The following is a 13174-nucleotide window of genomic DNA, read 5'->3' as shown; positions in this document are numbered from 1 at the left end:
AATAAAAACAAGTATAAAAGTTATTATATATGAATTATGAACCAACAACGTAAGAAATTGAAACCAGACCTTCCGTGTAACAAGAAAAGAAAAAGTCAGGGATTAAACTTATGAATTTGAAAAAGCACCGGGTCCATTATGTAATTTTTTACTATACAACTTTTATATATATATATATATATATATATATATATATATATATATATATATATATATATACTAGTGAATTTTAAAGGACCGTGCGGAGCACGGCCCACGAAGGGTAATTTTGTAATTTTAAGAACAATGTGTGATGAACGATCTTAAAAGGTTTCAAACGAGTTAAGTTTTGTTGATTTAGACGTGTAGGAACGGTTTTATTCTTTTTTTTAGTAATGTGGTATCTTTAATGTTTAAAAAAACTTGTAATAGCTTCGCCACAGTGCTTTCATAAATTCAATGATTGTTTGGTGATAAAACTGTTAATTTAAATGATCTTATTAAAAGATTAGTTGGTATCTGTGATGAAACTTTCTTTTGTAAGCATGGAATATTGGGTATTTTATGGTTTTCGTATTAAATTGTAAATTTCATTTAATATAAAGTTATATTAGTTTGTATAAAAATGAGATGATGATGATGTGTATTTTACTTATGTACGCTTTTATTTTTTAATTATTAAATTAAAATGTCCTAAAATATAGAATAAACCAAGTAAAATGTGAAAAGGAAAAATAAGATTTTAGTTGGTTAAATGTATATATACATGTTGTTTATAAAATCAGATGAAATAGAAAAGTAACATTTAAAATGCATATAACTCGAAAATGGTATGTAGCTAATATCTACAGAAAGTATTTTGTATGGTAATCATTTATACATATATAAGGTAACCGATTCATTAGAAACTTGTATTTACATACAATGCAAACTATGAGAAGCTGCTATCAAAAGTAATGGCCTATATACAACAAAAGAAGCTACGCCATTAACTACGGTTACTTAATATTTACATTGTTACGTACCCAAAAAACTTGTTTACTATCTTAGTGACCCAAAAAACATGTATTTAACCATTAAAAACTACCTTTAACTATTTTTTATGCAACCTACCTTCAACCATTCTTTCCCAAACTATTAACTATTTTGACTTTTTTTCGGCCTTTTATCACGAGCTTCATGATTGTGTTCCGTCTTTGTAGGAAGTGGTGTGGTTTCACTTTTGGAGCAGGAAGTTGAAGTAACGTCTGGAAGATGTGTTGTTGGTGCTGATATTGTGCTGTCAACAGAAATGGCAGGTTGTTTGTGTAAAGTAGGTGATGGAGACTTGGGTAAAACGATTGCGATATTTGGGTTTTCATCTCCTTTGTATACTTTTACAATGCTAACTTTCGTTTCTTTCATTCCACGGAAACGTACATCATACAAACGAACAAAGGCTACAACTTCTGACAATTCGAAGGCAGCTGCAATGTCACTGTGAATGTCCATACTCTGTCACATGTTATAATGGTTATGCAATGTCTTTATAGCAAATAATTATTACAAATTTGAAGATAATAGCTACTTATACTTACAATTTTTTCATTGGTTTTCACTTCTTCTGGATTGAAAAGTACAAATTTTCACTTTCATTGGCTTCAATACTTCCACTTTCATCAGTAATTAACAGTTGTTCGTATCCTAAAATTAAAGTGTTTGTATGAGAAATAGATTTATATTAATAACTATGAGAAGTAGTAAGGAAAGAGAATTTACATTGCCTCGATGTTTGATACGACTTTACAAGAAGGACACATGACAACCCATGTGGTGTCGGCTTCTAAAGCTTTATGACAATTCGAACATCCTGTATACGAGAATATTCTTCCTTTTGCAGAAAGTCCAAGTCTCCCTTTAATCCAAGCGGTCTTGAACTGTTATTAAAGATGAAGTTACTATGCAAGTACAACATTTACATGTACCTTTTGTCCAATATAACAGTAAATTATGCATTTAAGTGTAGTAAGTTACAATGTTTGGAGAAGCAGTCACGACCCAATGGAAAGTATAACATCATCAGGAGGATATGGGAGTAGCAGTTCAGTATTTTTATGGTTTTCCATACGTAGTAACTCATCAATTTCGGTTCTGTTGTCCAGGTACCTGTTCATTAGTAATATATAAACGCACATATGATAATATGGAAATTATATACTTAGATTAAAAATTCAAAAGTATTTATATATATATATATATATATATATATATATATATATATATATATATAACTTTCGTAATTGCAAGTCCTCAGAAATAGGTGGATTGATCATGAATGGAGTGTTTGGTATCGTTGCAAGTGAAATAGCTATAACATAAAGTCTTAATTTTAGACATTGTAAACTTATAAACGAATAGCTAAATAGGGGCTTGCATATATACCATATATATAGGTATATGATATATATTAAAAAAAGTTGCTTACAGTTGAAGGTTGTGACTTTTAGCTTTAAACCAAAGATCAGTGGTGGTTGTCTTATGGCTTCCAACATTCTCCCTTTGTGTTCATCAAATTCTTTCCACAATGTGACATGTAACAATATTTTTCTACAATAAACGTATGGAAATATAAAGTTCAATAATAAAGTAAAACTGAAAAATGAAAATAAGTTATATACTTATATTGCATACTCTTCATTGATAATGATAATATCACGTCTTGTTACAAGGTCAGCACCGTGTTCCTGACTTGGTAAACATTGTAAGATAATACCCCTAACGTCTACAATTGAAAAATTAATGAGGAAGTGTGCAAGTATAATTTATTCGGAAGGAGAAATTATCAAAATATTACATGTAACCTTACTTTGCAGATTTTCTGATTCAGCATAGGCATGTAGTCTGCTGAATTTTGTAAATTCCAACGACCAAGGTATAGTTATTGGAATACGTTCCGGTATTTCTTCCACAATAGTACTTTTGGTCAAAATCCATGAAAAAGATAGGAACCAACAGAAAACCTAGGATCACTTCGTATAACAGTAGTGCTGGAGATATTATACTTGTGGTATTGGATGAAGATGGTTGCATAGTTATCCAAATGATCACTAAAAATGAGCCCTGTCACTATCATTCCTTCCTGATCCATCATCATAATTCTCTTGTATTCGCTATCGTCTTTGGTCATATGTTGTACGTGATAACATTCTAACCTACAATAATATTTGAAGTTAGAGATGTGCAATAATATTTCAAGTTAGCAAAATTATCACAAACAAAGTTAGTTTACTCAAAAATGCCCCGTTACTGCCTGAAGTTCTTATAAATAAAAAAAACATGTATGGCAAAAAGTAAATCAAGGGCTAAACCAGTCAATTTTGTTTGTGCTGGTGTCTGGCTGGCTAGCTGACTATACTGAATTGCCTTTTAGAAAAACATAGCATTTTTTTGATATAGAGTGACTATCAGGTGTGGAAATGCTTTGTAGGTGGCATAACAGTGTACTTTATGCCATATAAAATTTCTTCATCCTCGTTTTGTAAGCTGAAATATTCAGTGCCACTTAGCGGATGTGTAATGCTCTTTGTGAATTGTAACCACATATATGGTTGAACGCTTCCATAAGAAGAGTAAGACTATAAAAAGAACTTCATCACCTAGTATTGAAATAAAGGGTTTTTTTTGTTAACATAAAAATTACCTTATGGTCCTCACAGTTTCAAAGTCCCCGGCTATTGTTTTCCCTCCATCTGTAGCCGACTCAAACTTTTTAATCGTTGCTTTCTCTTTCTCCCAACATGGAGCATATTGATCTACAGGTTTTCAAGTTTTCGGTCTGGTGTTGACTCATCAACGTCCATCGGGTTAGAAACAATCAGAAAGGTAGTTTGGTCCCTACCTGCGATTGGGAAAGAGAAATAGCAATTCGAAATTAGGTTTGTATACACAGAGAAGCTTGAAGGCAGATCTAATGATTGAAAATAGAGGCGGTGGAAAGTGCACGATCATGAGAATTTGAGAAACTGATACATGAAACAGGTAACTGTGGTTGAAAAAAAGAAGAATTACCTTTGAAATATGTGTATTACGCAAATGAACTGCAAACCTTTAATTTTGAAGTCTCCAGCATTGGCGTGAGGTCAGGATGAACAAGCAGGCAACTATAACAGAGAGATACCTACCTGCGATTAGGAAAGACAAATAGCAATTGAAAATTAGGTTTTGTATAGACAGAGAAGCTTCAAGGCAGATGTGATGATTGAAAATAGAGGCGGTGGAAAGTGCAGGATCATGAGAATCTCACAAAGTCATATCAACAAATAAGCGATGCCGGCTCCCAGATATGATTTTTTAGAATCGTAGAAAAAGAAGAAGAAGAAATTATGTGGGTACCTGATTTAGGGCTTTTTCTCTTTGCAGTAGGATGGAGTAATTAAACCGGTACCCAATCGAGTTAGGTTGGTATTACCTCATTTTGGGCGAGTCGGCCGCAATCAAGGAGAGGTGTCAATTAAAGGAGATTCAAGAGTGGCAAGCAGCATCGGAAGAAACGACACCGCCAACAAGGAAAACCCACCACCAAGTCTTCTTCATCATCCTGATGTCAGGCTGACCGGAAGCAAGCAGGATGGCATCTTTCAGCAGCCAAACGACGTCGTTTCTTCAATCCCAGTATTTGAAGCTGAAAAGAGTTGAAGCACGCAAACAGGGAAGTTTCTCATAAACGGGACAGCTTAAGGGCGCAGAAATATACATTTCCAAGTACATTTTCAATTATTTAGACGAATATAATAATAATAATAATAATAATAATAATAAATATACATTTCCAAGTATCGCATTCATTTGAAACTCACACTACAACTCAAAAGTTTTCTAATTTATGTATATTTATTAGTTACAACTCAAGAGTTTTTATCTTATGATTATTAGTTAGTAATCACTAATAACTTTTTATTTTCTTTTCTTTTATAAGGTTGTAAAGTTTTGCTCATTAAAAACATTAATGTATTTGAAGAGATTTGTGATTTAAATATGAAGAGTTAATATAAATTTTATAATAGATGTTTTAGTGTTTTTATGTTATTAAAAGTTATAGTGTTTATTTTTCATATTTTTTATTATTCATTGTATATATATATTTTTTAATACAACTGTTATAATAGATGTTTTTCTATTTTTATGTTACTAAAAGTTGCAGTTCATATTTTTGTTCATACGTTTTGTTACCCGTTATATTATCATTCATTTCATATATAATTTACACAATTTTAAACGGTTTATAAAATTATCAACTAATTGTATATATCACAATGACTTAAAAATTAAACTATAATGTTTAATAAAACTAATATGTTAACTATATGTTTGCTTTACTACTAACATTTTGTTTCAAAGTAGAAATATTGAATAATAATTTGGTAAAAGTTATTATTTTAACTATATAACTCTATTCTCGCGCAACGCGCGGGGATTCGCCTAGTTACTATATAATTACCATCATTATATGAGATGTGATGCTAAATTGATTACAAAGAAGAAGACGAACACGTGATTGCATACTTTTTGAGTGGTCTTCAATCTTATTAGTTTGAAAGCTTATTTGACATATAATCATGTGCTTTAAAAAATCAAGAAGCAAAACAACGCTTAAGGCTAAATTAAGTATCACATACTGTATGTATTCCAACAACTGTAAGAACCACCCCATCACCCACAACAATGAACACGGTTCAATAGCCCGCACCCAACTCCACAATAGGACCGTCCCAGTTGTTGTAGTGTCAAAAGTAAAATCATTGTTACAAGTGCCAAGGATTAGGCCACTATATATACTCGACAATGCCCAAATCAAGTTATTATTTTTGACTATTGCCGAGGAGGAAGAAATTCTCGTAAACGATCCAAACGATCATCTTTTTTTTATCAGAACAAGTTGAAAATTGGCAGGTTTGAAAATACATACCAAGTGCTTGATGAAATGCTTGAAAGAATTGATAAGATTAGTAAGGAACAAGTTGAATCTATAATTGTTTTGTCTAATCAGAATGACTTTGATTCATTTTTTTGGAATGACTTTGATTCATTTAGCATGATTAAAGTATAAATCGCTTCTGACCTATTTCGATTTGTCATCTCCTTTTCATCTCAATCATCATAAAAGTCATCTTTTTCACTAATTTTTTCTTTTCTATAACGTTGAAGGATTTGGATACTACTTTCTATGGTAATTTCTTAATCCTTTATAGGAAAACAGTCTTTATTCATTTCACCTCATGATTGAAGTTCGTAAGTTTCAATATTTCATCCCCGTAGATCACATGTTCATCACTCCTCATCGGTTCTTCTATTTCCATTTGAAGTCCATCAACAAGAACATGAGATGTATCAAGGTTCACGAATGCCTCAACCCCCTTTCTAACTTACATCAAGCCGATGATCTATTTTTGCATTTAATGACATCTAGAAAGCTTTGAGAACGGATTCGATTACGTACTTATTGTTTTTTTTACAATTTGGTTTTTCTTGTATCAATGTTTGCAATTATTGGGTAAGACGAGACAACCCAGTAAAGATGGGACCTGATTTCTCATCTTTGGACCCTAAATTTGACTACTTAAAGGAACCGGTAAAAGGAATAGTTTTTGATATGTAAGAAAGAGATTTTAATAAATAAGAGCACCATGATCAGTAATTATATTGTTGAGAGTTTGATCACAAAATATATGGACTTGGAGACAATTTGTTAATAATGGAAAAAACTAAAGCATGCAATTCAACAACTTAATATCGGTTTTAGATAAGATGTGTTAAATGAAAAGACAATACAAGTGCAATCGTATCTTATCTACTCCTAATAAAAACCTCTCCTAGAATCCACTTGACATTCTTTTAGACTAACAATCTGCCATGTGGCATTATGTGAATCAATTAACAAAAAACTTTCCCGCCCATTCACTCAATCCATAAAACCAGCAACTGTTATACATCAATCCCGATTTGTAAGATATTTTATATACATCAATCATTTGAATCCCATAAAATCAGGAACAATCTTTGCCCCTTACTCCATATATTGTCTTTCTTCGTTTTTATATCTCTACTTCATCTTCTACACTCTCTTCCTTTCACCAGACAAACCCTAGATGACCACTGTCACCATAAAGCCGTCGCTTGCCATCACCTTTGTCACTCCATCAACTGCTTCCGGAACCCTCTGAAACCGTCTGATCTATCAGCTACTTCTGAAATTCCGCTCAAACCAAAAACATATATGAATTCCCATTTTTCCTTTCTTCCTTAACCAAAAGCCTATGGCCAAATTTAAAACCCAAGTCCCTCAAATTCTCGCCAAACTTCAAAACTAAATCCTCTAGATCTTGATTAAACTGCCACACACTCTTTTAAACCCTTACAATTTAGAAAACCCTGCTGCCTCCCATCAAGTTTTTGAAACTAAAGTCGCGTCTACGCATTCCAGAATCACCACATGCACCAATTTTGAAGGTACATCGACTTTGAAGGTACATCGACTTTGAAGGTAAATCTCTGGATATGCAGATCAATAGCTCCAACCGTTTCATTACTTTTTGAACATCTTCTTTTAGTGATCCGATTTAAGTTTAAACATTACCAAATTTCGATTGCAAAACAAAATTAGTTCTTTTTGTTCTGTCTACTCTTGAAGTAACCGTTCTTATCATTGTTCAGATTGAAACAACTATGCTTCTATTTCAGATTGATCGCATCAATCTGATACCAATTGTTATGGATTACAATTTTACTCTGCATATTGAACATGATAGTGGATTGAAGTTAAATTGAATGTCCTTTGTTTTGTTTTTCTATTATGTTTTAGTATCCAAAATTAAACTATTATGCTTTTAAATTTTGCAGCTTTCGTATTTTGGTGAGGATGAAATGGGTGCAGCATCCTCTGGTACTTGAAGATGGTTTTATTGGTGACAACATCCTTTGGTACTTGAAGTTTATTGCGAAAATCATTGGTAAAAAAATGTATTTTTATATTTAGTGTGTGATGAACTGATTTTGGTATTATACCACTTTTTTATTTTAAAATGCATATTTTTTGGAATTTTCTAAAAGTAGGATGCTAGAACATTCAGTTCCAGTTTCATTACAACAATGTACTTCCACTTTTTGATAAACTTTTTGCATCTTTTCTACTTTAAGTTTATTTACTTTTATAGAAAAATAACTAATTGTTAGGTGTTCATCTACCTTTATACTTGGATTTCTTTTGTTGGAATTTTGTAATTGTTATGAACAACTTAGTCATTTCAGGAGACAAGTCGTTGGTACTTTATACAAGAACATACATAAATCTGATGTGTTAAGTTATACATTGATGATGATGTTCTTGGTGCCTGATTTTTGAAGCAACAAAACATTTACAAGAGATTGATCTGATCGATTTGAAGTAAAGAATATATGGTAACACAAAATATCAATTTGGGTAGAAGAGGGGTATTTTGGGAAGTGATTGTTTACATGTGGGAATAAGTGAAACTTAACAAGATGGACAAGTATTTTAGTAACACAATATATCAGTTTGGGTAGAAGAGTGGGATAAACTATTTTTTCATTTATAACAATATACTTTTATTTCATTTGCAATATTCATTAGAATGACATATAAACGTGATTTTTTTCCACTTATAGTGACGTACTTTCATTTAAGACAAAAGTAGCATGTTACTTTGTTTTTAAGCAAAAAAATAGCGTCCGACTTCTATTTTTAAACAAAAAAATGCATGTTGTTAATTTTCATTTGTAAATTGTTATATTTTTTCATATTTGTAATAAAACATTGGTGTTAATTTTCATTTATAATTTGTTATATTTTTTCATATATGTTTATTTCTACAACTTAATTATCTAATTTGTCTTATACCAATTTTAATTTACTTCATTTATCGTAGTTGTTTTATTTTTATAATCAATTTTACATTTCACTATACAATATCATTATTTTTCATTAATTCACAAATAAAAATTGTCTCATATATCCTGAAAATTAATTTAACATATTTATTTGAATCAACGATTATAATTTTATATAAACAAAAAACATAAATCTTTTAATTAATAATTTAATAATAATAATTGATTAATAATTATGAGTTTTTATTATAAAATTAGTGATTTTTATAACCGTGGTTCCCACGGGCTATAACCTAGTTAATCTAATAAAATTTTATAAATCTTTGATTTTTCATTATCATTTTTAATTATCAATATTGTTTTTCTTTATTACACGTGGAAACCACGGGTTGTAACCTAGTATACATATATTAAAAACCCTCGTTCTTACGAACAATACTGTTTATGGGATTCAGATTTTGTGGACACTACTTTTTGCTTATTCACACTTTCGTCCATGAAATTACTATACTCTATACTCTATTAATTAACATGGACGTTAATTAACATGGACGTTAGGAACAGTTCCGGTTTCCCGGTCATCTGTCCTCACACGCTTAGGTCACCTTCTCCACACTTGCATCCACCGCATGTTCATGTGCACCGCCGGTCGCTTCCAACCAGATGCAAGACTCATGTTCCACCGCCTTATTCAGTTTTAAACAAAGCTAATTCTATTTTCCAATAACGGAAGTTGTTTCTACAGCTTACCCAAATTCCCTCAATCCTTTTCTTAACCCCGTCTAGGGATAGTTGTTGTTTTCGTTCTTGGAAGCAATTGTCTATCTCGCTCGAAGCCTCCGATACTATGTCGTCCTCAACAGATCTACCGTCATACAAGATTCACCTATTTCTGTATGAAAAGACTTTTGTTCTACTTCTCATTCACCTCCAGTGGAGCCGGCACCACGATGACCATGGTCTGCTGCACTTCTCGCCTTCCTTACACCGACTGTGTTGGATTCACACAATTCTCTACAAAAATCGAATTGCCGTCGTCTCCATACCCTCTTATCTCCCACGACCTAGCCGTCGAGACAACCACCTTTGCCGTCGTTACTAATTCCGAACCATCAAAGTCTCTCACTCTCTCCATCATCTCTGACAAAAGAGAGTAACTAGGTATCCCCATCTTTCATTGCTTTTCGATTCCTCCTCTTACCTATTGTTGGAACTTTATATATATAAAGGAATTGCAAGTTGGCAATTTCCTTTGTATCCCACATTGGTGGGGGGAAGAAACTTTTGTGGGTTTATAATCTTATTCCCTTGATAGGCCTTCAAAGGCTTTAGTGGGTCAAGGAATGGGCCAAGCCCACACGCGCGCCTAGCCTAGCCTAGCACTAGCCGACGCCGTGAGTGCGCGAAATAGCGCGATTTAGGCGCACTTGGCACTTCGCACGACGCATCGGTCAGGATTTCAATGCCTATAGGAGCCGTATTTACTACTCACGAAAATCAGAGCTCTCTCCCACTCTTTGCGTTTTTCTTCCAGTTTCCAAGTATTCGCTTTGTGTTTATCGATTTCCAGTGCTGTTGGAAAGTCGATAGATCTGCATTAAATCCTGGGGTTTTACTCTGTTGCTTACAGCCAGTAGAAGCGAAGTAAAAACCTTTAAGGACAGGAGTCCGATCCGTGCAGTTATTTGAAATTCAAGATCAGCCATCAACAGGTCGGTTTTACTTTTCTGTCTTGCATTTAATTTCGCCCAACAACAAGACAATATTCTTCTTCATTTCTTATAATCAGATCTAATCGTGAAGGATTGATCTGGTTTTGGACGAAACTTGGTAAATATAATAATAATAATTGGATCTATTATTCGCAACTAATCGACGTATAATTCTCAATATTATTTGTCGGTTTCCTTGCGTGTCTATTAGTTTGATATACAACACCTATAAACATATGTTTCATTTTCTGTCCACCAGTTGCTTGATATAATGTCAAGATGAGTTATATTTTAATTTTTTGACTTTTTGTCCAATAGCCTAAAGATCATTGACCCTGGATGGTATATTCCATTTGAAAAAGGGTAATGAACAATTGATCATTTGACGATAATGGAAGAGATTGGTGTTGGGTTTTATTACAAACTGGAATTTCAATGATTGGATCTGCATATGTATTTAATATATAGAAATATGGTCTCACTTGCATATCCACAAGTACATCTGTTACACGTGAATAGAAACAGAGAAGACGAAGATGGAGAGCTGCTGGTGGCGATGAGGTGGCAGCAGACGGGCTTAAGAATTCGGAGGAGAGATCGACGAATTTTGGGGAAGCCTTCCCGTATCTGAAAATAGAAACAAAATCTGCTATATTAATGGCATTAGGTAAAGTGATTGGTGGGTTTTTGATTTTGTTCAGATTACAGACATACTTAAAAACATACACAATCAATTCATTTGATGTGTTGATGTTTTTTGTTTTTTTCTTCAATTTTTTGTTGGATAACTTTATACAAAGGGGATGGTGTTTTGTAGAATTGATATTTCTTGATAAAAGGGATGTAAAATTGTTCATGCATTGCTTCTGTTACTGTTACTACTACTGGTATGTTTATAGTTTACTTTACCTGTATTCAAGTTGTGTGATTTTCTTTCCCTCTCCCAATAACAATACTGATCAGCCCCTAATTCATACTAGCAACAAGAGAAAATGACAAAACACATGTTTTTACTTTTTAGAGCTGCCATATCTCAAGCTTTCTCCCTTCGATTATCATTCTTCCTGTTTTGTTAATTGGGTTGGTAGAATCTTTGATGTTAGAAATTTAATAAAAGAAATACTTTTATTGGAAATACTTTTACCATAAATTGTTGTTTATTAATTTGATAACCTAATTGTGGTTCTTGGTAAATTTGTTAGTACTAAATAAATGGCTTAGGGATGATTTCTAATATAAATATTATGCCATGTTTGCTAATTTATCTTCTAACTTCACTTGCAGGGTTAAAGCACTATCTTTAGCATCAAAATATGATAATTTTTGCCATCTTCAGGTAAATGCTTTTTGATTTTTTATGGCATGATTGTCGTTTTTTTCTTAATTTTAAACAGGCTATGAAATTAATTAACAGGTGAATCAATACTATGTTATATAAGAAGTGGTACTCCAAACCATCCTTGGAAGAACTAAAGTAATTTCCTTTTAACAGGTCTGGTGACAGGAGAAGAGAAACCAAACTTGGTTTTCAGAAACCAGACATGGACAGAAGCGAAAGGGCATTTTTGTAAAACCAAGCTTCAACAACTTTTTATAGTTTTGTATCTGCAAGTAATTTTCTCTTGGAGGTTAAAGGGGTTATAACATATGCTATGAATAAAGAAGAAATTGACGGCGTGTTTTAGAAGAAGATGATAGATAAATCAGAAACCAGAGATCAATTTTGGAGTGAAATCATACTGTTAGAAGTAATTTTGTAGGATAAGAGTCAAATATTTAACTAAATTCTAAATCAGTTTACCAAGTTTAATAACAGAGTATTGATCATTGTTGTAGACATGATGATTTATTTTTTGTGTTTTAGGTATTTGCAATACAGATTGTAGCAGTAGCTAGCGGTGTCAATCGGGTAAATTTTTCGGGTTTTGGGTAATTCGGGTCGGGTAATTCGGGTAATTCATATTAAAAAATTTACCCGTTACCCTACCCAAACTAAATTCGGGTAGTGGGTCGGGTAAGGGTACCCGATTTTTTTTTAATGGGACCTAAAAATAAATTTAATGAAATAAGTATGTCGTGCTCAAATTTTGAACATTGAGATTTTTTACTCAATAATATTTGAGATATCAAGTATTCGTTTAACGATTTAATCAAATCTAATAAGATGTTAAAAAAACAAATACTTGAAAGAAATAATAACAACCAAAGTCAATCATTTAAATTACTTGATATCAATGTATATGCATATATTTTGCATTTACCAAAAAGCTCACGTCTTAAATCTAGAAAACATAGAAATCCACTACATATTATGAAAATAATAACATTCAAGTTCCAAAAGACATTCATAAATATACTCGTCTTCTTGCACCTACTCGTTCTTCTTGCACATTCACTACTTCATCTTGCTCAATTCTATATAAAAAAAGTCAAATAACGTTAGTATTAAAAGGAAAATATATTAAATTTACAATAATTAAAATAATGAACGATAAACAATTACCTTTGTCAATTTGTTGATTTTCTTCCCAATCTTTTTCATAATCGATTGTGTCACTTATGCTACCCCGAATCCAGTCTTGTGTACAAATTAAACTTTC

General features: G+C 32.4%; 1 long non-coding RNA gene across 5 annotated transcripts; it reads right to left on the bottom strand.

Annotated features, from left to right (window-relative positions):
- Nucleotides 1-852: 852 nt before the first annotated feature.
- Nucleotides 853-4676, bottom strand: LOC145133128 (uncharacterized). 5 transcript variants are annotated; one of them, XR_013718425.1, is made up of 10 exons: nucleotides 4351-4676; nucleotides 4064-4139; nucleotides 3659-3980; nucleotides 2825-3170; nucleotides 2650-2740; nucleotides 2444-2565; nucleotides 1993-2124; nucleotides 1738-1895; nucleotides 1557-1662; nucleotides 853-1473 (listed from the first exon to the last, which is right to left on the bottom strand). It is a non-coding gene; the product is annotated as an uncharacterized LOC145133128 (long non-coding RNA). The 5 variants fall into 5 exon arrangements; XR_013718424.1 differs by having other exon boundaries at nucleotides 2637-2740; nucleotides 3659-3856; nucleotides 4027-4139; nucleotides 4351-4675; XR_013718423.1 differs by having other exon boundaries at nucleotides 3659-3856; nucleotides 4027-4139; nucleotides 4351-4675.
- Between the last annotated feature and the right edge of the window lie 8498 nt (nucleotides 4677-13174).

Source organism: Lactuca virosa, chromosome 1 (genome assembly GCF_052849685.1).
Source record: "Lactuca virosa cultivar CGN04683 chromosome 1, Lactuca_virosa_CGN04683_v6, whole genome shotgun sequence".
Classification (NCBI taxonomy): Eukaryota; Viridiplantae; Streptophyta; class Magnoliopsida; order Asterales; family Asteraceae; genus Lactuca; species Lactuca virosa.
This window is presented reverse-complemented; position numbering and strand designations above follow the sequence as displayed.